At 43.5% G+C, this 27,187-nt stretch overlaps 1 long non-coding RNA gene across 1 annotated transcript; it reads right to left on the bottom strand.

Moving 5' to 3' along the window:
• Positions 1 to 1,515: 1,515 nt before the first annotated feature.
• On the bottom strand, positions 1,516 to 23,444 carry LOC118178760. Its single transcript, XR_004756284.1, has 4 exons — positions 23,433 to 23,444; positions 4,591 to 4,592; positions 1,817 to 1,850; positions 1,516 to 1,735 (listed from the first exon to the last, which is right to left on the bottom strand). It is a non-coding gene; the product is annotated as an uncharacterized LOC118178760 (long non-coding RNA).
• Positions 23,445 to 27,187: the final 3,743 nt, after the last annotated feature.

The following is a 27,187-nucleotide window of genomic DNA, read 5'->3' as shown; positions in this document are numbered from 1 at the left end:
TAATGCAATTCTTATGAAAAAAAAAAAAAAAAAAAAAAAAAAAAAAAGTATTGAAAGGCTATGCCAGTTCTTAAGCTGGCTGTTTTGGCTGCTGACGGACTCTGATGCAGCAAGTGAGGCACAAGTGTACTGGGGAGCAAGCTGTCTGGACTTATTACCAGGACTTTAAACTAGGTTTGACAGGGGAAGGAAGGGAAGTGACAGAGAAGGGCTGTGGGAGGTTGTCACTGCTGTCACTGTTGAAGATAGTAGGGAAAAACCTCTGAATTGTCTCATAGGATTGTCTGAGGGCTCCTCTGAGAAGGTAATATTCCTGATAGCCTGTCTGGAATCTTCTTCTTGCATCCCTCTAGGGGTAACTCAGCCTTCTGCTTCCCTAAAGTGCCTGTATACCAATGCGTGAAGCATGGGAAATAAACAGGATGACCTCAAGATCTGTGTATGGTCATGGGGCCACAGTCTCATTGCAATCATGGAGATGTGATGGGAATGCTCACATGACTGGAACACTGCCATGGAGGGCTATGTCCTTTTTTAGGAAAGACAGGCTGGGGAAGTAAGGAGGAGGAGTAGCTCTTTATGTGAGGGAGTAATTAGAATGTACCCAGCTCCACCTGGAGGAGAGTGATGAATGAGTTGAGAGCTTGTGGGTGAGAATTAAGGGGTGGGCTAGTGTGGGTGACACTGTTGTGGGGGTGTACTACAGGTCACCAGATCGGGAGGAGGAGGTTGACGAGGCTTTCTACAAGCAGCTGGAAGTAGCCTCGTGATCTCGGGCACTGGTTCTCATGGAGGACTTCAATTATACAGATATCTGTTGGGAAAGCAACTTGGCCACACACACACAGTCTAAACGGTTCCTTCAATGCGCCAAAGATAATTTTCTGATGCAGGTGGTGGAGGAGTCGATGAGGCAGGGGGTGCTTCTGGACCTTGTTCTTACCAACAGGGATGGGCTTGTTAGGGATGTGAAGGTTGGGGGCAGCTTGGGATGCAGCGACCACGAGATGGTGGAGTTCAAGATGGAACTTGGTGGAAGAAGTAAGGCTGGAAGCAGGATTGCCAACCTGGACTTTCGAAGAGCCAACTTCGATCTCTTCTGGGACCTACTTGGGGGTATCTCATGGTTTAGATTGCTAGAAGGCAAGGGTGCTTGTGCAAGCTGGGCAAAATTTAAACAGCACTTCTTTCAAGCTCAGGAGTGGTGCATCCTTAAGAGTAGGAAATCGGGGAAGGGGGGCAGGAAACCTGCGTGGATGAGCAAGGAGCTCATCGACAAGATCAAAAGGAAGAGGAAGGTTTATGAAATGTGAAAAAGGGCCTGTCCTCATGGGAGGAGTATAGAAGTGTTGTCAGGGCCTTCAGGGACATGACAAGGAAGGCTAAAGCCCACCTGGAGATGAAGCTTGCAAAAGAGATAATGGATAATAAGAGGTGGTTTTTTTTTTGTTTGTTTTGTTTTTGTTTTTGTTTTTTTTTAGTATGTAAACAGTAAAATGAATACACCCAGGACTCCTGGACCCTGGAGGGAGGAGAAAGAGTCTGGGAAATGGAAATCTCCCCCCCCGGTTGATGAGGGAGTGGTTTGGGAGCATCTGAGTATGATCAACACACACAAATCCATGGGCCCCAATGGGATGCATCCACATGTGATGAGGGAGTTAGCGGAGGTGATCGCCAAACCACTCTGTATCATCTTTGAAAGGTCCTGGAGAACAGGAGAGGTGCCTGAAGACTGGAGGATAGCCAATGTCACTCCGGTCTTCAAGAAGGGCAAGAAAGAGGATCTGGGAAACTACAGGCCAGTCAGTCTCACCTCTGTCCCTGGAAAGGTGTTGAAGCAGCTTGTTCTGGATGCCATCTCCAAGCAATTGGAAGAGAAGGATTTTTTGAGGAGTCGTCCGCGTGGATTCACCATGGGGAAGTCGTGCTCGACCAACCTCGTTGCCTTCTATGATGGCATCACCAGTTGGGTAGATGGGGGGAGAGCAGTGGATGTCATCTACCTTGACTTTAGCAAGGCTTTTGATACTGTCTCCCATGACATCCTACTAACAAAGTTGAGAAAGTGTGGGATAGATGAGTGGACAGTAAGGTGGGTTGAGAACTGGCTGACTGGTCAAGCTCAGAGGGTGGTGATCGGCGGCACAGAGTCTGGCTGGAGACCTGTGACTAGCGGTGTTCCCCTGGGGTCAATGCTGGGTCCGATCCTGTTCAACATCTTGATCGATGACCTTGATGAGGGAATAGTGTCTGCCGTCAGTAAGTGTACCCATGATACAAAGCTGGGAGGAGTGGCTGACATGCCAGATGGCTGTGCTGCCATTCAGCAAGTCTGGAGAGCTATGCAGGAAGAAACCAAATGAGATTTAATAAGAGCAAGTGTAGAGTCCTGCACCTGGGAAGGAACAACTGGAAGTATCAGTACAGGCTGGGGGACGACCTGCTGGAGAGGAGCTCTGAGGAGAAGGACCTGGGGGTCCTGTTGGACAAAAGGTTGGCCATGAGTCAGCAGTGTGCCCTGGTGGCCAAGAGTGCTAATGGCATCCTGGCATGCAGTAAAAGGAGCGTGGCCAGCAGGTCAAGGGAGGTGATCCTCCCCCTCTACTCTGCCCTGATCAGGCCTCACCTGGAGTACTGTGTCCAGTTCTGGGCTCCCCGGTACAAAAAAAGACAGGAATCTCCTGGAAAGAGTCCAGCAGAGGACCACAAAGATGATACGGGGCCTGGAGCATCTTCCGTATGAGAAAAGACTAAGACCTGGGTCTGTTCAGCCTTAAGAAGAGAAGATTGAGAGGGGATCTTATCAATGTTTACAAATCTCTTGAGAGTGGGAGACAGAAGGATGTAGCTAACCTCTTCTCAGTGGTTTGTGGGGATAGGACAAGGGGCAATGGCCGCAAGATAGAACACAGGAAATTCTGCACCGACATGTGAAAGAACTTCTTCGCGATGAGAGTGACAGAGCACTGGAACAGGCTGCCCAGGGAGGTTGTGGAGTCTCCTTCTCTGGAGATATTCAAGGTCTGTCTGGACGTTTACCTGGGCAACCAGCTCTAGGGAACCTGCTTTGGTGGGGGGGTGAACCCAATGATCTCTTGAGGTCCCTTCCAGCCCCTACAGTTCTGTGATTCTGTGCTTCTTTCACTGAAACAATCCTCCAAAACAAAAGACATATATTTTAACATACTTTTCTTGTATCTAAATGTGTCAGCCTCTGGATACAGTTCTTGGACTGGTCCACTGATTCCTCACATGGGGAATTTGTGGAGATATTTTCTAATTTCCAGACAAACTTTGTGCTATAGTATTCCTCTATAGAACAAAAACAACGAGAAAAAAAGAAAGAACTGGCATTTGGCTGATCAACTTCTGACATGAATCATAAAATATCCTGAGTTGGAAGGGACCCACAAAGATCAGCTGCTGTCTCCACACAGGTCTACCCAAAAATTCAGACCATATGACAAAGAGCATAGTCCAAATGCTTTTCAAACTCCAACTGGTTTGGTACCGTGACTATATCCCTGGGGAACCTGTTCCAGTATGCCATACCAGCTCAGAGTAGAGCGGGACAATCACTTCCTTTGACTGACTAGCAATGCCGTGCTTAATGCACCCCAGGATACGGTTGGCCCTCCTGTCTGCCAGGGCACACTGCTGGCTCATATTCACTTTGCTATCAACCACAACCCCTGGATCCCTCTCTGAAGGGCTGCTCCCCAGCATCTCAACCCCCAGTCTGTACATATAGCCAGGGTTGCCGCTTCCCAGATGAAGGACCCAGCACTAGATCTTTTTGAGCTTCATGCAGTTGGTGGTTGCCCAGCTTTCCAATCTGTCCAGATTTGTCTGCAAGGCCTTTCCACCCTCAACAGAGTCAACAGGTCCTCCCAGTTTAGTATCATCAGCAAATTTACTCAAAACACCTTCTAGTCCTACATCCAAATTGTTTATGAAAACATTGAAAAGAATTGGTCCAAAAGTGGAGCCCTGAGGGACACCACAGGTGACTGGCCACGGGGCTTATGTAACCACATTTACCATGAAGCTAGGTTGTAACCTTACACAGATCAAGGATCTGGTCCAATACAGAAAGACAATTTTTGATTATTTTAACAAAGCAACTATATATGTGTATTATCACCTTTTACTGACATAGATGAAAAGTAATGACTGCTATGGTATCTCAGCTTGGTTCTTATTGAAAAGAATACTTGATGTGTAAGTACATATCCAAATTGTTTGTGTATGTATGCATCAACACACATGCATCTATCCATCTATTTGTCTGTGTGGATCTGTGAACATGAATAATTATATATGTATAAAAATGAATAGGAAGGTCAGTTACAGGCAACATTCAAAAAATAATCTCCCCAAATCTAAATTTGTATATCAATAAATTACATTTTGGAATATGTTGCAGATATTCTAAATAGAGTAAAGAAATACTACAGTATTAGAGCTGGAAGAGAAAGAAATACAGTATAGGAGCTGGAAGCGATTGTGTGACAGGCTAACTGCAACCTGGTTACTATAACTGAAACATGGTGGGATCACTCTTACGACTGGAGTACTGTGATGGACGGCTACAAGCTCTTCAGAAGCGATAGCCGAGGTATGAAGGGTGGTGGTGTGGCTTTTTATATTAGAGAGTGTTTTGATGTTGAAGAGCTTGAGGTTGGGAATGATAAAGTTGAGTGTCTATGGATAAGGATCAGGGGAAGGCCTGTAGGGGTGACATCTTGGTGGGGGTCTGCTATAGACCGCCTAATCAGGATGAAGAGATGGATGAGGCATTCTATGAGCAGCTCGTAGAAGCTGCACGATCGCCAGTACTTGTTCTCATGGGAGACTTCAACTTCCCTGATATATGCTGGAAGTGTAATACTCCACAGAGGAACCAGTCCAGGAGGTTTCTAGAGTGTGTGGAGGATAGTTTCCTGACACAACTGGTTCAAGAGCCTACGAGGGGAGGTGCCCCACTAGACCTGCTCTTCACTAACAAAGAAGGACTGGTGGGAGATGTGAAGGTTGGGGACTGTTTTGGGCAGAGTGATCATGAAATTTTAGAGCTTTCTAGCCTTGGTGATGTCAGAAGGGTAACTAGCAAAACTGCTATCTTGAACGTCTGGAGGGCAGACTTTGGCCTGTTCAGGACACTTGTAGCAAGGTTCCCTTAGGGGTCACTCCTGAAGGGCAAAGGGGTCCAGGAAGCCTGGATGCTCCTCAAATGGAAATCTTAAAGGCACAGGAGCAGGCTGTTCCTGAGTCCCATAAGGCAAGCTGGAGGGGAAGAAGAATGACATGGATGAACAGAGAACTTTGTTGAGATTCCGGGAGAAAAAGAGAGTCTACATCCACTGGAAGAAGGGACAGGCTACGTGGGGAGACTGCAAGAAAGTTGCTAAGATATGCAGAGAGGAAGTTAGAAAAACAAAACCCCAGCTTGAACTAAGATTGGCAACTGCAGTAAAAGAGAACAAGAAATCATTTTACAAATATATTAACGGTAAGAGAACAACCAGGAAGAATTTCCATCCTTTACTTGATGCAGCAGGGAATGTGATCACTGAGGATAATGAAAAGGCTGAGGTTCTCAATGCCTTCTTTACATCTGTCTTTAACAGTCAGATCAGTTATCCTCAAGGTTCTTTACACCCTGACCTGGAAACCCCCTGTGATTCAGGAAGAGACAAGATTGCCAAGCTGCTTTCCACCATCTATCAGCATTCCTGATTATCTGTAGAGGTCCCAGAGGATTGAAGGCTTGCCAATGTGTCTCCCATCTACAAGAAGGGGCGTAAGGAGGACCCAGAGAACTACAGCCCTGTCAGCCTGACCTCGGTTCCAGGGAAATTTATGAAGCAAATCATCTTGGGTGAGATCACAAAGCACGTACACAGCATCCAGGAGATCATGCCCAGCAAGCATGGGTTCATGAAAGGCAGATCGTGCTTGTCCATCCTCATCTCTTTCTATGACTGTGTGACCAGACTGATAGATGAGGGAGAGGCTGTTGATGTAGTCTACCTAGACTTCAGCAAAGCCTTTGACATGGTCTCCCACAGTATTCTGCTAGGGAAGCTGGCTGCCTGTGGCCAGGACAGGTACACTCTTCTCTGGGTAAAGAACAGGCTGGAGGACCACGTCCAGCAGGTATGGTTAATGAAGTCCAGCTGGCATCCCGTTATAAGTGGTGTCCCCTAGGAGTCACCACTTCGGGCCTATCTTGTTTAATAGCTTTATTTATGACCTAGATGAGGGATTGAGTGTACCCTCAGTAAGTTTGTAGACAACACCAAATTGAGAGGTAGTGTTTATCTGCCTGAAGGTAGGGTGGCTCTTCAGAGGGATCTAGATAGGCTGGACTGCTGGGCTGAGGTGAATGGGGTGAGGTTCAACAAGGCCAAGTGCTGGGTCTTGGACTTTGGCCACAATAACCCCATGCAATGCTATAGGCTTGGGGCAGAGTGGCTAGAAGACTGTGAAGAGGAAAAGGACCTGGGAGTGTTGGATGCTCTGCTAAACATGAGCCAGCAGTGTGCCCAGGTGCCAATGGCATCCTTGCCTCTATTAAAAATAGTGTAGCCAGCAGAAGCAGGGAGGTGATCATCACCCTGTACGCAGCTCTGGTGAGGCCGCACCTTGAGTACTGTGTTGAGTTTTGGGCCCCTCTCTGCAAGAAAGACATTGAGGCCCTGGAACATGTCCAGAGAAGGACAGCAAAACTGGTGAGGGGCCTGGAGCACAAGTCTTAAGAGGAGCGTCTGAGGGAACTGGGGTTATTTAGTCTGGAGAAGAGACCTCATTGCACTCTACAGCTTCCTGAAGGGAGGTTGTGATGAGGAGGGGTCGGCCTCTTTTCCCAGATAACTAGTGATAGGACTGGAGGAAATGGCCACAAGTTGCGCCTGGGGAGATTTAGATTAGATACCAGGAAAAAACTTTTTCTCTTAAAGAGTGGTCAGACACCGGATCAGCCTGCCCAGGGAGGTGGTGGAGTCACCGTCCCTGACAGTGTTCAAGAAGCGCCTGGACAAGGTGTTGTGAGATATGATTTAATAGCTTAGTGAGTAGTATTGGTGATAGGTGATAGGAGGACGCGGTTGGACTAGATGATCTTGGAGGTCCTTTCCAACCTTGTGTTTCTATGATTCTGTGATTCTATGAAAACAGAGAACAAATTTGTGTCTATCTGTCATACTCCTTTTTATTCTCAAAAAAAAAAAACTAACTAGTTTTAATAAATATCCAGAACTTTACAGTCCTATGTGGTTTATAGAAGACTTCAATTAATTTTTCATTGTTCCCTACTAAGCATAACTAGTCAATTATAGTTTCTCAAGGAGAAAGATAAGCCATTCATTCCTGTTGAAGGTACTTTTTGGTGAAACATCTACTTACTAATGTACACATAACAAGAAATCTGTCAAAATATCTTCTGTTGAATTTTTGAGTATATAAAATGGGCTTAGATTGTTTTTGAAGAAATAGTCCCTTGTAACTATCTTTGTGGACAAGTCTGCAACTTTTTTTTTTTTTTTTTTTTTTCTTTTTTGAGGAGGGGGAGGGGATGAAAAGGAAAAAATATTAAATCTTTTTAGTTTTGTGACCACTGTTTTGCAATGCTGTCCCCATTTGCTATACTATCAATGCAATGTTTAGTCATACACTGCCAAATGCTTTATTTGATATCTGAAACAGATTTTATCAACACCTTCTGGGTATTTAGACCATGTCTACACTTATTTATTAATATACATTTCAGCACTCCACAGGGCTCAGACCCATAACCATACTGCTGAACAGCTGCTTGGAGCATTCCCTTATCACTGTCTCAGATATTTCCCTAGATTTCATTTCACTTCATTTTAGATTTATACAATGCAAAGATCTGCCACTAGAACTATTTTCTAAACATGTAATTCTTCTGCTAAGCCATGACTGGTTTGTACAAAAGACAGGTTAAATATCTAGGGTCACTAATAAATACTGTTCCAAGAAATTTCTCAGAAACTTAGAAAAATAAAATGCGACGGTACTCAGGATCTCACAGCTCTCAATTTTAAAGCAGAGGACAACAAAACCAATAGCAATAAAAGAAATCTGTTGAAGGAAAGAATAAATTTATGATAAGAACATAAATAATGTGTGATAATCACAAAATTAATTTTCAAGTAAAATAATAAATGATTTATTGATTAGCCAATTGCTCTGACAGTTCCTTAACTTCAACGTTTTGCAGTAAAGTTGTCACAATTGCCAAATCACCAAACCACAGAACTCTGTCACCTGTCTTACTGTGTAGCAGCCTCATGTAGCCTGCAATTGATAAGTAATGTTAAACTGCTCACCATCCAACTCAGTGTTGAACTGTGGGGAAAAGTTAGGAGGGATAGTGGGTGGAGTAAGGGGTCACAAGTGTCTGGGGCGGTCGCGTGTACGGGTATAAGAGGCTATGTTGCGCAGCAATAAATTGGCACTTGAGCTAGACACATAGTGTCTGTCTCTGGTGTCCCTGCTCGGGGAGCAGACGTCTTGGCAGCCAATCGATGTTGTCTCTCGGGCTGGGGTAGCGTGGAGAGAGGCAACATTTGGTGACCCCGACGTGATTTGTGGGCGGCCGCCCGGTGGGTTAGGGAGCGAAAAGTCGATAGCCATGGCATCCATGGATCAGGTGGTGAGTACGCTGAAAGGGTTAGGGAATCAGTGCGGAATCGCACTGAAAAGGAAAGGGATCCGTCCATTGCTCCAATGGATGCAACGGCGGGGATTTGCTGATTCGCCGTCCCGTTTTCTGGAATGGCAGAGGCTGAGCTCGACGGATCACTTGAGCCCAGGAGTTCTGGGTTGCAGTGAGGCCGGCATCAAAAGGGTGAGCCCCGGGGAGCCGGGGCAGACCAGGTCCCCTAAGGAGGGGGAAGACCTTTGGGCGACCTCTTGAAATAGGACGAAGGGAACTCGGGGGTTGATTCCCATCTTTGGGAAGATGCTCAAGACCTTTAAGCAGGCAAAAGAGCGACCTTCCGTGTGGAAGCTGGCGGCGGGAATGCCTCAGGGGTCTGAGCAGGGGACAAGGACAGAGGCGCAGATTACTCCATCAGAAAAGGAGGCGCCCGAGGGGGAGGAGGAGGGGTCGCAAACAGAGGGCACCGAGGGCAGGGAGGAAAAAGCGGAGAAGGATTCAGGGGAGAGTGGGCCCTCGACGGGGGAATGCGGAGCACCTTGGTGTGCGCCCGTCTTTAGAGCTTCTCCACCTTTGGGTCAAGCTGCAGAGGATGGCTCGGGGGGGTGGTGGACGAGGGAGGGGAACACAATAATCAGATTCCCGATTTGTGAGGTATCGGCGGGTGGGAATCCTGCTCCCACCCCCGTGTTTTCGCTGCCCCTACTGCTCTCCTCTGACCTCCCTGCGCCCATGTCGGGGATAGGTTCGTCCTTGTTTTCCCCGCCGTATGCGGGATCGACGGCACCATCTGCAGAGGGAGAGGGGACCTGGGGATGGGCACATGGGCAGGAGCTTCCTCGGGAAGATCAGGAGGAGCCACCCTGGGTTGGCGGGGCAGGCGGAGGCCCGGTGGGGCGCAGGGCGGGGGTAGCCATGGCGCTGCAGTTCGGCAGCGTGGCCGCGGCAGAGGAGCCGGCGCTGGTCGGGGGTAGCTTCAGTGCGGCGGTCGTGTTCCCCAAGGCCTTTGGCTCTGGGGAGGAGGGGGAGGAGGCGGAGCTGGACGGCGGCCCGGGCTCCAGAGACCCTGGCGGCGGCGGCGGAGTGGGAGGGCCCGGAGGGGGGGGCTCGGGCGGGGGGGGGAGCACCTGCCCGGCAGACAACTTGGAGCTCCCGAACAAGTCCGCAAGTATGGTCCAGGGCGCCGTGGCCCGAACTCGATGAGGGAGTAGAGTAGAGGGGAGCAGTACGGCAACAGGCCCTGAGGTGTTTACTTGCCAATATGATGGGCCTGAAACACAAGGGAAATGGGTTGTGGGGAGTGGGGCATTAGAAAAGGGATTTGAAATACCTCAACAGCTGGAGGAAGGGCGACTTGTAGTCTTCAGTAATACAGTACCAACACAGCAGGCAGGGGATGCGCCCTTGTTAGCATTGACCATGGGAGTCGGCTCTCGCTCCCAGATGAACATCACTTTGGTGATCACTGGTCTTACCAATCCTATACCACCTTCTGTGAAGTTACCAGTGTTGGTGGACACAGGGGCGGACGTTACAGCGATTCCCAGAGCTCAATGGCCTAGGAGTTGGCCGCTTCGTCCTTTCTTGACATCTGTACAGGGTGTGAGTGGGAGAGGGTATGGCAGTAGGAGCAGACACCCCATTATGTTCTCCCGGGTGGATAATGGGCTGACTGTGGAGGCTGGATGCTTGCTCATAGGCTCAATGCAATGGTTACAACAGTTTGCGTTGCTAATACCAAATGAAATGAAGACCTTCACGGACCTGCTGCAGGGCGACACGGATTTGATGGCGCCACGACTATTCCTGCCTACTCATCAAAAGTTGTTGCAGTCTTTCTTTTCACGCATGCAGGCGGGCGGGCTCGCAAGGCGAGAACTGGGGAAGGGGGTTCGGGCACACATCTTATTACAGCATGAGGGGGCGGTCATAATCTTACATCAGGGGGACAGTCGACACCTGATGCTCTTTGGGTACTGTGTGGCCCCAAAAGTCGTGGTACCGCAGTGGGAGGACCTATTGGCCCTCACCATACAGTGGGCCCGCACAAGGATAGTTGGATGCTCTGGTGCAGAGGCTGCATCACTTTCATGTGAGTTAGCTGCAACCTCGTTGGACCTGCTGCAGCGTAATAGTATGTCAATTCAGGCCGCGCTGGCTGGGTATCCTGGTCAGGCGGAAGCAACACGGATTTCCCCTTGGTCAATGATTGCAAAATTTATCACCATACTGCCAGTGGTCCCACTTGCCCAGCAGCTGCTGAGGGCCCACACAGTGTTCACCAATGCAGTGGGGTCGACACACAAATTCGAGGTGGTGTGGTGGGATGGGATCAGATGGAATCAGGAGGTCAGGCAAGAACCGGGGGTGTCACTTCAACAACTGGAGCTGAGAGCTGTGTTGCTTGCCTTGGCACGCTTCTCAAACGAGCCCTTGAATATTATCACAGATAGCCAGTATTGCTTTCGAGCGGCGCAGCTGTGTCGCTTCTGTACAACACCCTGTACCGTAACTGCTACATTGTTATACAATGCCCTCTTGAAAAGTCCCTGGCCTGTGTTTATCCAGCACGTACATAGTCACACAGAGATCCCTGGGTTTATCACAGAGGGAAACTGGGTGGTAGATGCTGCCTGCTACGTGCTCGACCTTCAAGCGGCGGCAGCCCAGTCCCACCACCAGTTCCATCAGTCCGCCCTCGCTTTGCACCGGCAATTTAATCTGCCACTATCAGAAGCGAGGAATATAGTGGCAGCTTGCCGTGCTTGTAATACTGCGGCGCCCATGCCTGCTGGCTTTAATCCTCGGGGTCTCCGCCCGAATGAGTTGTGGCAGATGGATGTCACAGAGTTTGCACCCTTTGGGCAGCGGAAATACTTGCATGTAGCTGTTGACACGTGCAGTGGTCTCATGTGGGCTACTGCCAGCACAGGCCAGAAAGCAAAACAGTGTATTGCTGCACTTTTCATGGCCATTGCAGTCCTGGGCGGTCACCCTAAAGACTGACAATGGTCCTGCCTATGTTAGTCATGCCTTTGTCCGGTGGTATGTGGCATGGGGTATTAGACTCATTAGGGGTATCTCTGGCAACAGCCAAGGTCAGGTGATTGTGGAGTGGGTGTACCAGACCCTCAAGGAGCGTCTTTGGGTGCTTAAGGAGGGGGGAGGATTGGATACCCTGGAGCTATGCCCACATGCTTTGCTCCTGCGAGCTCTCTTCTCGTTGTTTTCTGCTTTGTGGAGGCAGTCGGGCTTACTTGATTATTCCTCCCAATGCATATGGCAGACCCTGTGTGCTTGGGACATTAGTGTTCAGTCCGCTTGCATCTGACGACATCAAGAAGGCTATGGCAGGGACAGGGAGCCATCACAAGCGCTCGCTGAAAGACCCTACTCTAGGCCCGGACTGTGATGATGGATGGTATTTGAATATCTGAGTGCAGATGATTGTTGAGACACTCTTTATATGGCCACAAATCGTCTGAAATACTAACACAATTGAGCGGCTAGCTTGCTGGGCATTGAAAAATGCTAACCGCACGGCGGATGCTTTGGCGAATCTCATTGATGGCATGGGAGCTCTTGAGGAAGGTCTATCCTCAACTAGGTTGGCTGTAGATTATTTGCTTGCTCGAACAGGAATTGGCTACTCTGAGTTGGAAGATGCTGGTGTCAAAGGGTTCTGTTGTATCGACTGGAAGAAGAACGCAACAACGGCCATCGAACGAGCCAAGAACGCGGTTGTAAAATTGTTGGAGAGCATGTATGGAGACCGCCTTAACTGAAACTGGTGGGGGAAGGACTGGTTGGATTGGCTAAGGACACCGGGCTAGTGGCTAATCTCCCTCTTGTCAACTGCACTATGGGTGTTGATTTTGCTGGGTGCCGGTGCACTTTTTCTGCCTCTGCTTTTCGACTACTGAAACAGCTGCTTGAAAAGCTAGTCCTGCAAACGGTGAATATTAACCTGCTTCTTAGTAATGGATGGCAGCGCTTACCGCAGGAAGAAGAGAATGATCGCTTATAGCTAGAGCTGTACTATGATAATCTGTTTCGCAACGGGAAAAGGGGGGTACGACAAAAGGGGGCATGACATGGCATAAGGAGGGGGGAGATGTGGGCAAAAGTTAGGAGGGATAGTGGGTGGAGTAAGGGGTCACAAGTGTCCGGGGCGGTCGCGTGTACGGGTATAAGAGGCTATGTTGCGCAGCAATAAATTGGCACTTGAGCTAGACACATAGTGTCTGTCTCTGGTGTCCCTGCTTGGGGAGCAGACGTCTTGGCAGCCAATCGATGTTGTCTCTCGGGCTGGGGTAGCGTGGAGAGAGGCAACATTGCACTTCTGTTTTACTATTCTGTTCTTCAGCTGAAGCAAGTAAACTGAGTTTTTATAATTATACATAGTCTTTGCCTAAAGCTATTTTTTTTTTTCAGTTCATACTTTTGAATTATGAAATTGCAGTTTTTCTTCTTATAAACACATTTAGAAATATCTAGTATGTCCAGAGATTTGATATAAAATGTTTTCAACATAATTACACTGATTTTTATAATGACATTGATTCTTTTGAAAAACCTTTTTGAACAACTTTTTTGTTGTTGTTGTTTTTCACTACTGGCTGATAAAACTGTGTTCTCCTGACTCTCCAATATTTCTGAACAAAAAACTCCTTTATATCTCTGAAATCAGACTTATATAGAAATAAAACAAACAAACACACACACACACAAAAAAAAACAACAAACAAACAAACAAACAACAACAAAAAAACAGGCATTCCTAGGCCAGGGATTTCTATTTTAGATTTTTATCATAGAACAAGATGAATTGCACAACAGAAGTTCTTACTTCTCTGCAGAGATTATTAAACAAATCCAGCTGGTAAGATCAAATGCAGATGCCAACAAGTTTATATATAACTTTATATAATATGAATGGAAACCTCTTGACAACATGCTATATTTTATTTTTCTTTAGTAAAACACATGAAAGAAAAACAGTCCAAGAGTATCATAAAAACACGTAGGCAATGAAGCAGGGAAGAAAACACACTGAATTAGAAGTCAGAGATACAGTTCCATTATCCTGAGATGTGAGCTGAATATGATCTTGTTTTAAAGTTTTTGTGACGTTGTCTGAATTGTCCTTTCTTTGCATTTAGATCTGTGTTTTATTGCATATTTTGTAGAAAGGAAATTTGGGGATCTCAATGTTTGACAAGATATTACAAATAAGTTAAAACTATACTGCCAAAGAAAGTGCTGAAGGTTCTTTCATTTTTATGCCAGAAACTATAAAATATTTGACTCACAATACCTATTTATTTGACACAATACCTGTTTATTTCATAGAATCATAGAATATCCTGAGTTGGAAGGGACCCTTAAGGATCAGCAAGTCCAACTCTTGACACCGCACAGGTCTACCCAAAAGTTCAGACCATGTGACTAAGTGAACAGTCCAATCTCTTCTTAAATTCAGACAGGCTCGGTGCAGTGACAACTTCCCTGGGGAGCCTGTTCCAGTGTGCAACCACCCTCTCTGTGAAGAACCCCCTCCTGATGTCAAGCCTAAATTTCCCCTGCCTCAGCTTAACCCCGTTCCCGCGGGTCCTGTCACTGGTGTTAATGGAGAAAAGGTCTCCTGTCTCTCGACACCCCCTTACGAGGAAGTTGTAGACTGTGATGAGGTCTCCTCTCAGCCTCCTCTTCTCCAGGCTGAACAGGCCCAGTGACCTCAGCCGTTCTTCATACGTCTTCTCCTCCAGGCCTATCACCATCTTGGTAGCCCTCCTCTGGACACTCTCCAACAGTTGAATGTCCTTTTTATACTGTGGTGCCCAGAACTGCACACAGTACTCAAGGTGAGGCCGCACCAGCGCAGAGTAGAGCGGGACAATCACCTCCCTTGACCTACTAGCGATGCCGTGCTTGCTGCACCCCAGGACACGGTTGGCCCTCCTGTCTGCCAGGGCACACTGCTGGCTCATATTCAACTTGCTGTCTACCACGACCCCCAGATCCCTCTCTTCTAGGCTGCACTCCAGCGTCTCATCGCCCAGTCTGTACGTGCAGCCAGGGTTTCCCCGTCCCAGGTGCAGGACCCGGCACTTGCTCTTATTGAACTTCATACGGTTGGTGATCGCCCAGCTCTCCAACCTATCCAGATCCCTCTGCAAGGCCTTTCCACCCTCATTCAAGTCCACGACTCCTCCAAGTTTGGTGTCATCAGCAAACTTGCTCAAAATACCTTCTATTCCTACATCCAGATCGTTTATAAAAATATTGAAAAGTACCGGCCCTAAAATGGAGCCTTGAGGGACCCCACTGGTGACCGCCCGCCAGCCTGACGCAGCCCCATTTACCATAACCCTTTGGGCCCTGCCCGTTAGCCAATTGCTCAGCCGTTGTATGATGTTTTTATTTACCTGTATGGTAGACATTTTGTCTAGTAGGATCCTATGGGAAACCGTGTCAAAAGCCTTGCTGAAGTCCAAAAAAATCACATCAGCTGGTTTCCCCTGGTCCACCATACGGGTGATCTTATCATAAAAGGAAATCAAGTTAGTTAGGCAGGACCTACCCTTCACAAACCCATGCTGGCTGGGACCAATGACTGCTTTGTCCCCCAGGTGCGCCTCAGTAAGTTCGAGAACCATCTTCTCCATGATTTTACCAGGCACTGACGTGAGACTGACAGGCCTGTAATTGCTAGGGTCTTCTTTCTGACCCTTCTTGAAAACCGACACAACATTTGCCAGCTTCCAGTCTACCGGGACCTCTCCAAATTCCCAGGATCGTTGAAAAATAATTGAGAGAGGTTCCGCGATGACGTCCGCCAGCTCTTTCAGCACCCGGGGATGAATCCCATCCGGACCCATGGACTTGTAGGGATCGAGGTGGAGTAGCAAATCCCGCACACGTTCAGGGTCAGTTGGGAGTTTGTCATCCCCACCGTCCCGGTCCTCCAGCTCGGGGCACCCTGGGTCCCGAAGCCCATCATCGGCAATGAAGACAGAGGCAAAGAAGGCGTTAAGCGTCTCTGCTTTGCCTATGTCATTGTCTGTGAGGAGACCTTCCCTATCAAGGAGCGGCCCTATGTATTCTTTAGTTCTCCTTTTTCCATTCACATATCTAAAAAAACCCTTTTTGTTTTCTCTCACAGACACAGCCAGCTTCAACTCTAGGCGTGCTTTGGCCACACGAACTTTCTCCCTACAAAGACGAACAGCATCCCTGTATTCTTTCCATGACACCTGGCCCTCCTTCCAGTAGCGAAACACTCTCTGTTTCCGCCTAATCTCCATTAGAATGTTCCTGGTCAGCCACGCTGGCCTCCTGCCCCGCCTGCCTGACTTGCAATATTTAGGAATTGCCTGATCTTGTGCTTCTAGGAGGCATCGCTTAAAGAATGACCAGCTCTGGTGGACATCAAGGCCTTCAAGAGCAGTTTCCCAGGGGACCTTGCTGACTAGTTCCCTGAGCAGCCTGAAGTCCGCTTTCCCCATATCTAGGGATGAGATTTTGGTGGCACTTTTCCTTCTGTCACCATAAATTTTGAACTCAACCACTTCATGGTCGCTATGACCAAGGCGGCCACCAATCACCACATCTCCCACCAGACCCTCTCTGTTTTCTAGCAACAGGTCTAGGAGGGCACCTTTCCTAGTTGGCTCCGTTAGCACCTGCACCAAGAAGTTATCATCTAGGTGCTTCATGAACCTCCTGGACTTGCTCGTGTCAGCCGTGTGGCACTCCCAGTTAACGTCTGGCAAGTTGAAGTCCCCCATAAGGACAAGGGGAGTTAATCTCGAGGCCTCTCTTAGTTCTGTAAAGAATAATTTATCGGCGCTATCGTCCTGGCCAGGCGGTCTGTAATAGACTCCCACAACGACATCCCCTTTATTCGTTCGTCCCTTGATCCTTACCCAGAGGCTCTCAACTTTGCCATTGCCGACCTGAAGTTCCACACAGTCCAGCCCCTGCTTCAAATATTTGACTCACATTTGATTCACATATTTGACTCACAATATCTATTTTTTTAGTAACAATACCTCTGTGCCTGGGAAGATCATGGGACAGATCCTCCTCTAAGCATTGTCAAGGCACATGCAAGACAAGGAGGTGATCTGAGACAGCCAGAACAGCTTCAAGAATGGCAAATCATGCCTGAGCAATCTGGTGGCCTTCTACGATGAAGTGACTGCATCACTTGACAAGGGAAGACTGACCAATGTCATCTACCAGGCCATTTGTAAGGCCTTTAACACAGGCACACATTGTCTATGACAGGTCCCATCTAGGTCTTCAAATTGGAGAGAGATGGATTTGATGAGTAGACCATTCAGTGAATAAGTAATTGGTTTGAAAGTTGCACCCAGAGAGTGGTGGTCAATGGATCTATGTCCAAGTGGAGGCCAGTGGTAAGTGGTGTACCTCAGGGGTTTATCCTGGGACTGATACTTTATCAATAAACAGTGGAATTGAGTGTGCCCTCAGCAAGTTTGCAAATATCACCAAGCTGAGTGGTGCAGCTGATACAAAATAAGGAAGAGATGCCATCCAAAAGGACCTGGACAAGCTTGAGCACATGAACCTAATGAAGTTGAACAAGTTTATGTGCAAGGTACTGCACCTGGGTCGGGGCAATCCCAGACATGAGGACAGACTAGGAGAAGAACAGAGTAAGAGCACCCCTGCAGACAAGGACTTGGGGGTTCTGGTAGACAAAAAGCTTGACATGAGCCAGCAGTGTGCACTTGCAGCTTGGAGGCTTATGAAAAAAGATGGAGAGCAACTCTTTTGCTCAGTCACATAATGAGAGGACTAGAGGGAATGGTTTTAAACTAAAAGAGGGGAGAATTAGATTAGATGGTAGGAGGAAATTATTCCCTCAAAGGGTGGTGAGGCACTGGAACAGATTGAGCAGAGAAGTTGTGAATGCCCCTGGAGGTGTTCAAGACCAGGCTGGATGAGGCCCTGAAAAAAGTGACCTAGTGGGTGACATCTCTGCTCATGGCAGGGGGTTAGAACTAACAGGTTTTTGAAGTCCTTTCAAACCCAAGCCATTCTATGACTTATTTATTTATTTATTTTAAAATCAGTAAGTACCATGTCATCACAAAGAATTGCATATATTTTTAAAACTAAAAATGATGTTCTGTAGGTATTGTAAATAGAAACAGACCTTTCTCTTTCTTCTCTCACTTGTCCTTTTTTTTTTTTTTTTTTTTTTTTTTTAATCTGATCTCATTAGGAATTCAAGAACTTGGTATATGTCTCTGCATAGGACAGAGCAGAAAACGGAGAGCTGGAAGTCCTAGGATTTTCTTTTCCATTCTTACGCGTACACAAGCTTTTCCTTCTCATGGACTTCCATAACTCATATAGCTCTACACAGTCACATCTGGGGTACTAGGAAGTAAAACTGCTAGTTAGAAAAGGGAACTTGAAGACTCAGGGAGGTTATTGTTCGTGTTCGGTTCTTTCTTTTCTACACCACAGAGTGGTGATACATTGTAAACATCACTAATTGAGGAGTATCTAAGCAGAGCCAAGCCAGAAAAAAATCAATAGACTTTGTTTCTGTTATTCAAATAGTTCCAATATGTGTGTCTAGTCCATTGGAGGAGCAATTATTTATTTACATAATATTAAAGGTCTTGCTTAGAACAAACTGAAGTACTGCACAAACAAGCTTGGCGAATGACATCCCTTTTCTCAATTTCTTAAAAAAATATTGACTTTTGAGATGTAAAATGTTAATGCGCAGAATATTAGAGTTTTATCATGGCCTATGTAAATACAGCTCTGTGTGTCTATTTTAATGCATTTGAGGTGATGCAAAGTGTTTTTTAACTTTATTTTTTTTAATTTTGAAATACTATTGGATCGCATATGTCAGGTTTTTTTTGGTTGGTTGGTATTTTGTTTTTCTTCTTCCTCTCCACTCAGGAATTCAGTCTGTTGTTTCCCTTTATGTTCACTATTAGTCCAACACAATATTAATTGTCACAGTTAATTTCTTTAGTTCTTCAGAACCTGTTGGAATTTTTTCCCCCTTCTATGTTGACTTTTTTTTTTTTTTAATAATATAAAACGGTAAAGCAGAAGTTCAATAAATCTTCAAACTATTCCTAAAAGAACAAAATGCACATCACTTGTGCTAAGTTGATTGTTTAAAAGATAGATGAATATGCCATTTGATTTTCTGTTCACTAGAGTTACTTTCATTTTCCTTTCTTAACAAAAACAACAAAAAAATCCCTTCTTTTTATCTTATTCAAAAAGGAGAAAGGCGGTAAGAGTCTTTTTTTAGGAACACTTGACTGCCTCAATGGAAGCTGATTTTTCCACAACATCTGCCATGTTCTTATTTTACCATGCTGAGCAGATATTTTTAAAAAGTAAATGCAGAGCAAAACAGATTTTGCTAAACCTTAATTAGCATTTTTATAAAATACTTTACCCCTAGAATTTAATATAAGAACTCTTTATGGCATGACCAGTTTAGCCCAACAGCACAAAAATTTATTGTCAACTTCTACATCAACTGAATAGATTACAACCGTGATTTAACTTTTCATATTTTTAAAGCTAAATTTTAAGCTATAGAAAAGCTATCATTATTGCTAATCTACTTTTTGAATGGCACCGGTAGTCATTTACCTCCTTCACCAACACAGTGAAATCCTTATGTTGTCATATGCTTATTACAGAAGATACTCAATATGTTGTGCAATGCGTTTTGGAGGCCTTTGTAACTCAGGAACATTTCTCAAGAGGTACACTGAAATATAAGTAATATTTGTATATATATAAAACAAATTGACCTAAAAATGTTCCATCTAAATTATTTAGAACAAGTATATGTACAAGCAATACCTTTCTATGAATAATTTCCATGTTAATAACAAAACCCCTCTAAACTTTCACAGACACGCTCAGATAACCATTACTTCCCCTTCTCTTAAAGAAAAATGCAGAGATATTGTTGTCAACATTACTGGTGTGAGTGGCCAACAACAGCAACAAAATAAGTAAATAAAATTAAATAAAAAAATCCAAGGCACTCATGATGCTATATGGGTACCTCATGAAGACTATCATTTTAAGCAGTAACTTTGATGATCAAAAGAATATTTAAAGTATATTAAAATCATATTTTCTTAATGGATTATCAGTTTAAATATCTTTGTAATATACTTCAATTGCACTATAGAATTAAGGTGGTATGCTGATTTAAAAAAGGAAATGGAGGATTATATTTTTAATTAGTTTAATTTGAGAAAATGAACATTTTCCCAGAAATTGTAACTCAAACACACTGAAAAACTTTGTGATATAAGAACTTCAGTTACCTTCACTGTTTCGATTTCACTTCTGGGTAGCATCTGATTAATTGCTGAAATGGAGGAAAAAGTTTTCTTTCTACTGCTACGTTGATGATATTAACCATTTTAACTGACACAGTTTAAAATATCAAAGATAAGGAAAAGTGAAGTCTATATACTCAGTTTATGAATTATCATCAGATTGCATTGTTCCTGACACATAATGAATATTAAACACATTCCAGGAGTTCTAATAATAGTACATTACTTGAAAAGAAAATAAAAGAACGTGGTTTATATGCTAGAACACATTTATAATGATAGTGAAAAGCTATATTTAATATTTGTTGAACTTCGGTAAATTCTTTCTTAGTTGATATTTACTTCTTTAAAGTGTCTTAAGAATGAGGAATGATTGTTATTATTATTTCCTGAAAGCCTTTTTATAATGATATGGTAGCCTTAAAAGGAATATGAGGGGGAAAAAAAAAAAAAAAAAAAAAAAAAAGTTTGAGTCAGTTAATAAAATATACAAAAAAAATCCCAGTTCTGAATCTTTTGGAAAATATTATTATTACTATTAAAAAAAAAAAAAAAAAAAAAAAAAAGCTCTCTTCATTTTTGTATCCCTGAAAGAAATTATCTCCAAGGTAATTCTTTGTCTGGTGTACAGAACAATTACATTAATTTTCTTCTATCAGTTCTACTTTAAAACATACTTGCCTTTTATCTCTAAATTACTACTATTCCTCCTAGTGAGTTTCTCTTTCCTTCTAGAAATTGCCTAGATATACAATATATAACTGCTAGCTAGATTATTCGGTATCTAATTCTTAAGTGGTTACAGATCTTTTCCTAAATTTCTACAGATCACTCATGTTATTGACATTTTCAGGGCAGCTGTGGGTTATGCTTCTATCACCAAATCCATAAATATCAAGTACAACCACTCTTAACACTGTGGGTTGCTTGAACAGAAACATCTAGGAGGTTTTCTGTCTTGTTTCCAAAGTCCATTGTTGTTGGCATGTTTTTTTGTTTGTTTGTTTGCTTGTTTGTTTGGCGGGCTGGTTGTGTTGATTTGTTTTACCCCCTTCCACACACACACGGGCACACACAATTACCATCAGTTCATTTCACATGAGGTCTCTGGAAAAAGATAGTTCCTCTTCCTGACTCCACAGTGCCTCTGGGGAGCCACCTGAGTAGGAATAAGAGTTCTAAAGAGCCTTGGCATTCCCTGCAGTGGTAAAATGCCCTATTCAGCTGAAAGTTGTTCTGAAATTTCTCTTTAATTAACCTTGCTCCCTACACTGGTAAATGCCTTATGCAGCTGAAGGTTGTTCTGAAATTTCTCTTTAATTAAGCTTACTCTCTTTGCAGATCATTTAGTACACATCACAGGTTCTCATTTATTGTTGTAGGATAATGAAAAACAGTAGTATCATAATAAACAATCCCCTCCAAGAGTACTACATGCTTATTCCAGTGCTTCTAGCTTAAATTTTCACATGGTGAAATCATATACCAGGTGCAAGAGTTTGTATCTTTGTTGAACTTCTCATCAGACCATTTACGCGGCCTGTTGAGAACCCCCTAAATGACAGCCCTGCCTTCCAGCATGCTGACTATTCTTGCCACTTGATCACAGCTAATATTAGGTCAGATTTTTCAGGGCCTTCTGACAGAGGCTATAATATGTCACACATATGTATAGGCTGATAATTTGTTTTGTTTTATCTTTTAATGAGCTTAATATTTGAAAATATGGTTTGTGGGTCATATAAGACATTGGAGAGCTCAACTGAAACCTTGCTTTGGTTCACAGTTCTTACATTTTCATTTCATCCAAATAATTCTAATGTTTTATTGTGTATTTGCTAACTAGGACTAAAACACTTTTCAATACATACACTCTGGGGGAAGATGTGGGAAGCCTCAGAAAGCTAGCCTTACTTAGCTTCCAGAAATAAAGTTTTATCATTGAAATAATTCCAGCTGTTAGAATATGTTATCCAAAAAAAAGCTTATTATAAACAGGATGATGAGTAACACACTTTACTGCAAGGGGAAGGATTGAAGAAGGAGAAAAAAGATAAGCAGGCAAGTACCTCTTAGCCATTTGGTAACTGGGAAAACATAAAATATGATGTGTTCCATTTTTGCCTAAACCTGCCAAGAATGTCCTAGCAGAAAATCATAAGCACTTTGAAGCTGCTGATATGATTTCCTTTTGATTCAGGTCACAGTGGTACAAGAGTCTGCAGGCATTTCTTCCCTTTCATTATTCATGTTTGATGTTATTTAGCTATTTACTTACATTTAGGAAAAAAAAAAGAAAAAAAACATGGATCAAAGAGGAAGCTAAATATATTTTTTTGCTAGGTGTGAACTAAATACTAATATATCTGTAATTGATTTATTCACAGTATTGGTCTTATTCCTTCCTCCATTTCTACCTGTTTCTTTATTTTGTCTTCTGTTCTGTGTCAGTGTTTCCTTTATTCCCAGTTCTGTATATCTCACTTGTTTATTTTCTTCTGTATTTTCCTTGTTTCCAAGGGTAATTTTTATATTTGTTAAATGAATTTCTCTCATACATAGAATTCATAATTGTACCTTGTTTTCTCTGACTCAGTCTGTTTAATGTTTGAAAGCATTTATATTCCTGATTTGGCATGTTTTGTAAGTTAGTAGAAATCATTCAGTTTCAAGTTAACAGGAAAATAGTTACTATGAATTTACATGAGCTCAATCATCAAAGAATGGTGATACAGAAAGGATTCTGATCTTGCATTATAAATTCCAGGGACCCTGTTTCTTAACTGTCTTTCCAGTTCTTCTTGCAGTTCCACATGACATGCAGTGCAAACTTCTTAAGATTATTCTGTCAGTATAATAGCAACGATACAGGGACATAGCAGAAGAGATTTTGCACATTCTAGAAATACAGAAGTCCAATTGGTATAGCTAGATATCAGAGCTGTGCTTGCATGCACACCCAGTGCTCTTAGTCATTAATTACTGGGGTAGCCCAAGACCTGTGCAGACAATTATCTGCAGATATGAGATTACAAACTCGCTTGAGTCAATTGAGAGACTAGGTGACTGAATGGTGACTGAACTAGGTAATTTCACTCTTTCACTATTTCTCATCTATTATCCACCTGAGGGTGCTGAAGGAGATGGTGGACGTAATTATGCAGCCACTTTCCATCATCTATCAACAGTCATAGTCATTCAGAGAGGCCCTGGGTGAGTGGAGACTTTATAATGTGATGCCCAACTATAAGAAGGGTTGTAAGGAGGACCCGGAGAACAACAGGCCTATCAGACTGACCTTGGTGCCAGGAAAGGTAATGGAACAGGTCATCTTGAATGCAGTCATGCAGCATATGTGGGACAACCGGGGGACCAGGCCCAGTCAACATGGGTTCATGAAAGGCAAGGCCTGCCTGACAGACCTCATCTTCTTCCATGACCATGTAACCTGCCTGGTGGATGAGGGAAAGGCTGTTGACGTAGTCTACCTAGACTTCAACAAGGCCTTTGACATGTTCTCTCCCATAGTATTCCCCTGGACAAGCTGGCAGCCCTTTGCTGGGTTAAAAACTGGTTGGATAGCCAGACCCAGAGAATAGGGGTGAATGGAGTTAAATCTAGCTGGCAACTGTGGTGGTTTTACTCAGGTGGGTGGCCGAGCTCCACCACAACCTCTCTCAATCCCCCTCCTCAAAGAGGAACGGGGAGAAAATACGATGAAAAGAGCTCAAGGGTTGAGATAAGGATGAATATATTGCACAGTAATTATTGTGACAGGCAAAACAGACTCAGCATAGAGAGACAGTAAGATTTATTACCTATTACTAACAAGCTAGAGAAGTGAGAAACAAAGGAAAGAAACCAAAAGCACCTCCTCCCACCCCATCCATTCCCTTCCACCCTCAAGCGGCACAGCGGAATGGGGGAATGCGGGTTATGGTCAATCTATAGCGCTTCTTCTCCACCTCTCCTTCTTGATCACTCTCATCCCCGGTGCTGTGGGGTCCCTCCCACGGGATGCAGTCCTTGCCGAACTGATCCAGCATGGGCTTCCCACAGGCAGCAGCTCTCCAAGAACTGCTCCAGATATGGCTCCATACCACGGGGTCCATCCCTCAGGAGCAAACTGCTCCAACCTGGATCCCCCACTGGCAGCAGCTCCTGCCAAGTTACCTGCTCCTGCACGGTCTACTCTCCATGGGCTACAGGTCCGGCCCGGAATCTGCTCCAGCAGGGGTCTTCCACAGGCCGCAGCCTGTGCAGGTCCACCTGCTCCCCTGTGGTCTCCTCCATGGGCTGCAACGTGGAACTCTGCTCCACCATGGTACTCCATGGGCTGCAGGGGGATGTCCTGCTTCACCGTGGTCCTCACCACAGGCTGCAGGGGACTTCTGCTCTGGTGCCTGGAGCACCTCTCCCCCTCCTTCTTCACTGACCTTGGCACCTACAAGGCTGTGTTTTTTTTGTTGTCGTTGTTGTTGGTTTGTTTGTTTTTCCTGTCTTAAATATGCTCTCACAGAGGCTCAAAAAAAAAAAAAAAGGTATTTTAAGGAAAAGAGGTATCTGTTTAAGAATGTAAAAAGTTTTGTAAAAATAAAACCTCCATTAAGACTGATTACTTTTCTAAATGATACCAGCAAAACATCATATGTAAATATTATTATGGAAATTAAAATGAAAATATGTACATCCTTACATCAGAACAGCTATCAAACTCAACTGTTACAGCAGTTCCAAAGAAATGCAAAAACAAAAACAAACAAACAAACACAACAAAGATGAATTTTCAAATTCTGAACACAATTTCTGTGTTCAGAAAGCTTTCCTAAGAATCAACTCTGCAATCAGTTTGTTGGTATCTGATGTAACACCTTGGGATATAAAGAAGATAGTAAACAGAGGAATAGATAGCTAAACATATAGGTAGATAGATAAATAGATAGATAGATGCAATCTATACAATAAAATGAAATAAGAATAAATTAAAAAAAAAGCATAATGTCAACTCTAGCATCTCTTCTATATAACAAAAATAATTATTTACTTTCTACTGAGAACTGTGGGCCAGATTGATCCCTAATAAAACAGGACATCTGCGAAGAATGCTCAGTGTTCACATAAGATGTCATCTGGCTTGGGGACTCCAGCTTAATACAGCTTAATCCAGTAAAAGTGAAAATTATGTGAATAATAATTATTTATACTTATTTTTCCCCGACTTTTCCAACTTTTATTACTTTTTTTTTTTTTTTTTTTTTTTTAATAGGAATCTAAATTCATCTTGGATGGTTCTGGCCAAGCACATATATGAATTAATTCCAAAGAAAAGCACTTATAAGAAGTGAAAACAAAATCTGAATATGTGACAGTGCACCACTTAGAATAGTTTGCAAAGGACAGATATTGAAAGTGCATTTAAAAAGTCATCCGTGTGAAATTAATTTAATGCAGGTTGTGTAATTTATTAAATCTGGCAGTGCTCAATTACTTATTTACGCTGATAAATTTATTGTATGTCAGAATGTAAAAAGAGAGTATGTCTTCATTTTCTCAAGATGTCTTTCATTTGTTATTAAAGTTTTAATTTAAAAGAAAAACATACAAACAAAAAGCAATGTTCTATACTTGTTACACAATTTTATCTTTTGTTATTTAACATGTCATCTACAAAAGATCATAATATTTTACAGCTGCATCTTGAGCCAAAATTGTGATGGAATTTAAAAATACTGTGTTCAAGGTTCAAGCCACTAATGTTTCTGTCCTTGCAACATTATTTCTGGATAAGAACAAGGATATTGCCAGCATAACAAAGCACTTCTGTATGAAATCAGTGAGGATGAATTGCCAGTACTTCAGTTCCTACTAAGTTCTGTTTTCTGTTTTCTTAAATGTTCATGTTAAAATTATTTTGGAGAAAATATGTGATAATACATCACATTATTAGACAAATGCATTTATTTGTTGCAAAGTTCAAGGATACCTGCCATATATGTTTTATAAAACATGAAACAATATTTTTAAAATATTGTTTGTGGTATATAATATAATACACAATATAGTGTATTGTGTATAGTACACAATATAATATTGTGTGTATATGGTGCTATGCACTACAAAAATTAACATAATTTTATGAGAAAGATATCTCTTAATTAATTTATTGTTCCCTTATGGAAAGAAACAGAACAAGAAGAAGAAGAAAACAACAACAACAACAACAAAAACAAAACAAACAAAACAACAACAACAACAAAAAACACGTTGCTTTATTTGGGGCTCTGATATATAATTAGCATCGTAGTAAAATGCATCCAATGTGTGGGAAGTCAGAGCTGAAGATCTAGTGTAAACTATATACCTTTTTCAGTCTTTTTTTTTTTTTTTTTTTTTCATTGTCGGCCAACATACACTGTATTTTCAGCTAAAGGAATTGTGTTTCTGTATTTTAAAATAAGGAAGAAAAATAGTATTTACTGTGCTTAAATTCAGGAAAGGCAATGCAAAAATTTCTTCACCAGATCTTTATGATTCAACGTTTTGGGGCTTAATGAGTATGAGATAAAACAATTTGAAACATAATATATGCTGGTTTGCTGTTTGGTCACAGTCTCAGGAGTTGGCACAGAGGACTAAAAAGTATCAGCAGTACTCTTTTATTATTATTATTATTATTATTATTATTATTTATTTTATTTCCCTTGGTACACCTGTATACAAGATACATCAGCTTCAGCTTGACACTTCAAGGAGTGAGATCTCTTTTTGTTTCACTAAATCAGTTTACAAGTTTACACCCATTTTGAAGCTACAGCACCTGAAGATGTGCTCCCACACAGCACTGCAGCTAGTGTCGTAGCCCTGGCAGAGGTAGGGCAGGTCTCCCCTAGAGGTGCAGGGGGGTCTTGGCTGTCTGGAGCTGTTTGGAACTATTCCTTCCCCTCTTCTGCATTCATGTGACTCCATGACTCTCTTGTCCACTTCTAGTAAATTTTTTCTTGTTCTTAAGTGTTCTGGAAGTACTTGTGATGTGAAGGCCTTTAAGATGTGAAGGCCTTACGAAAGGGAAGCTGGGGATTCTTAGCTATACCTAGCATGTGCATGCACACACACACACAGA

Source organism: Oxyura jamaicensis, chromosome 1 (genome assembly GCF_011077185.1).
Source record: "Oxyura jamaicensis isolate SHBP4307 breed ruddy duck chromosome 1, BPBGC_Ojam_1.0, whole genome shotgun sequence".
Classification (NCBI taxonomy): Eukaryota; Metazoa; Chordata; class Aves; order Anseriformes; family Anatidae; genus Oxyura; species Oxyura jamaicensis.
This window is presented reverse-complemented; position numbering and strand designations above follow the sequence as displayed.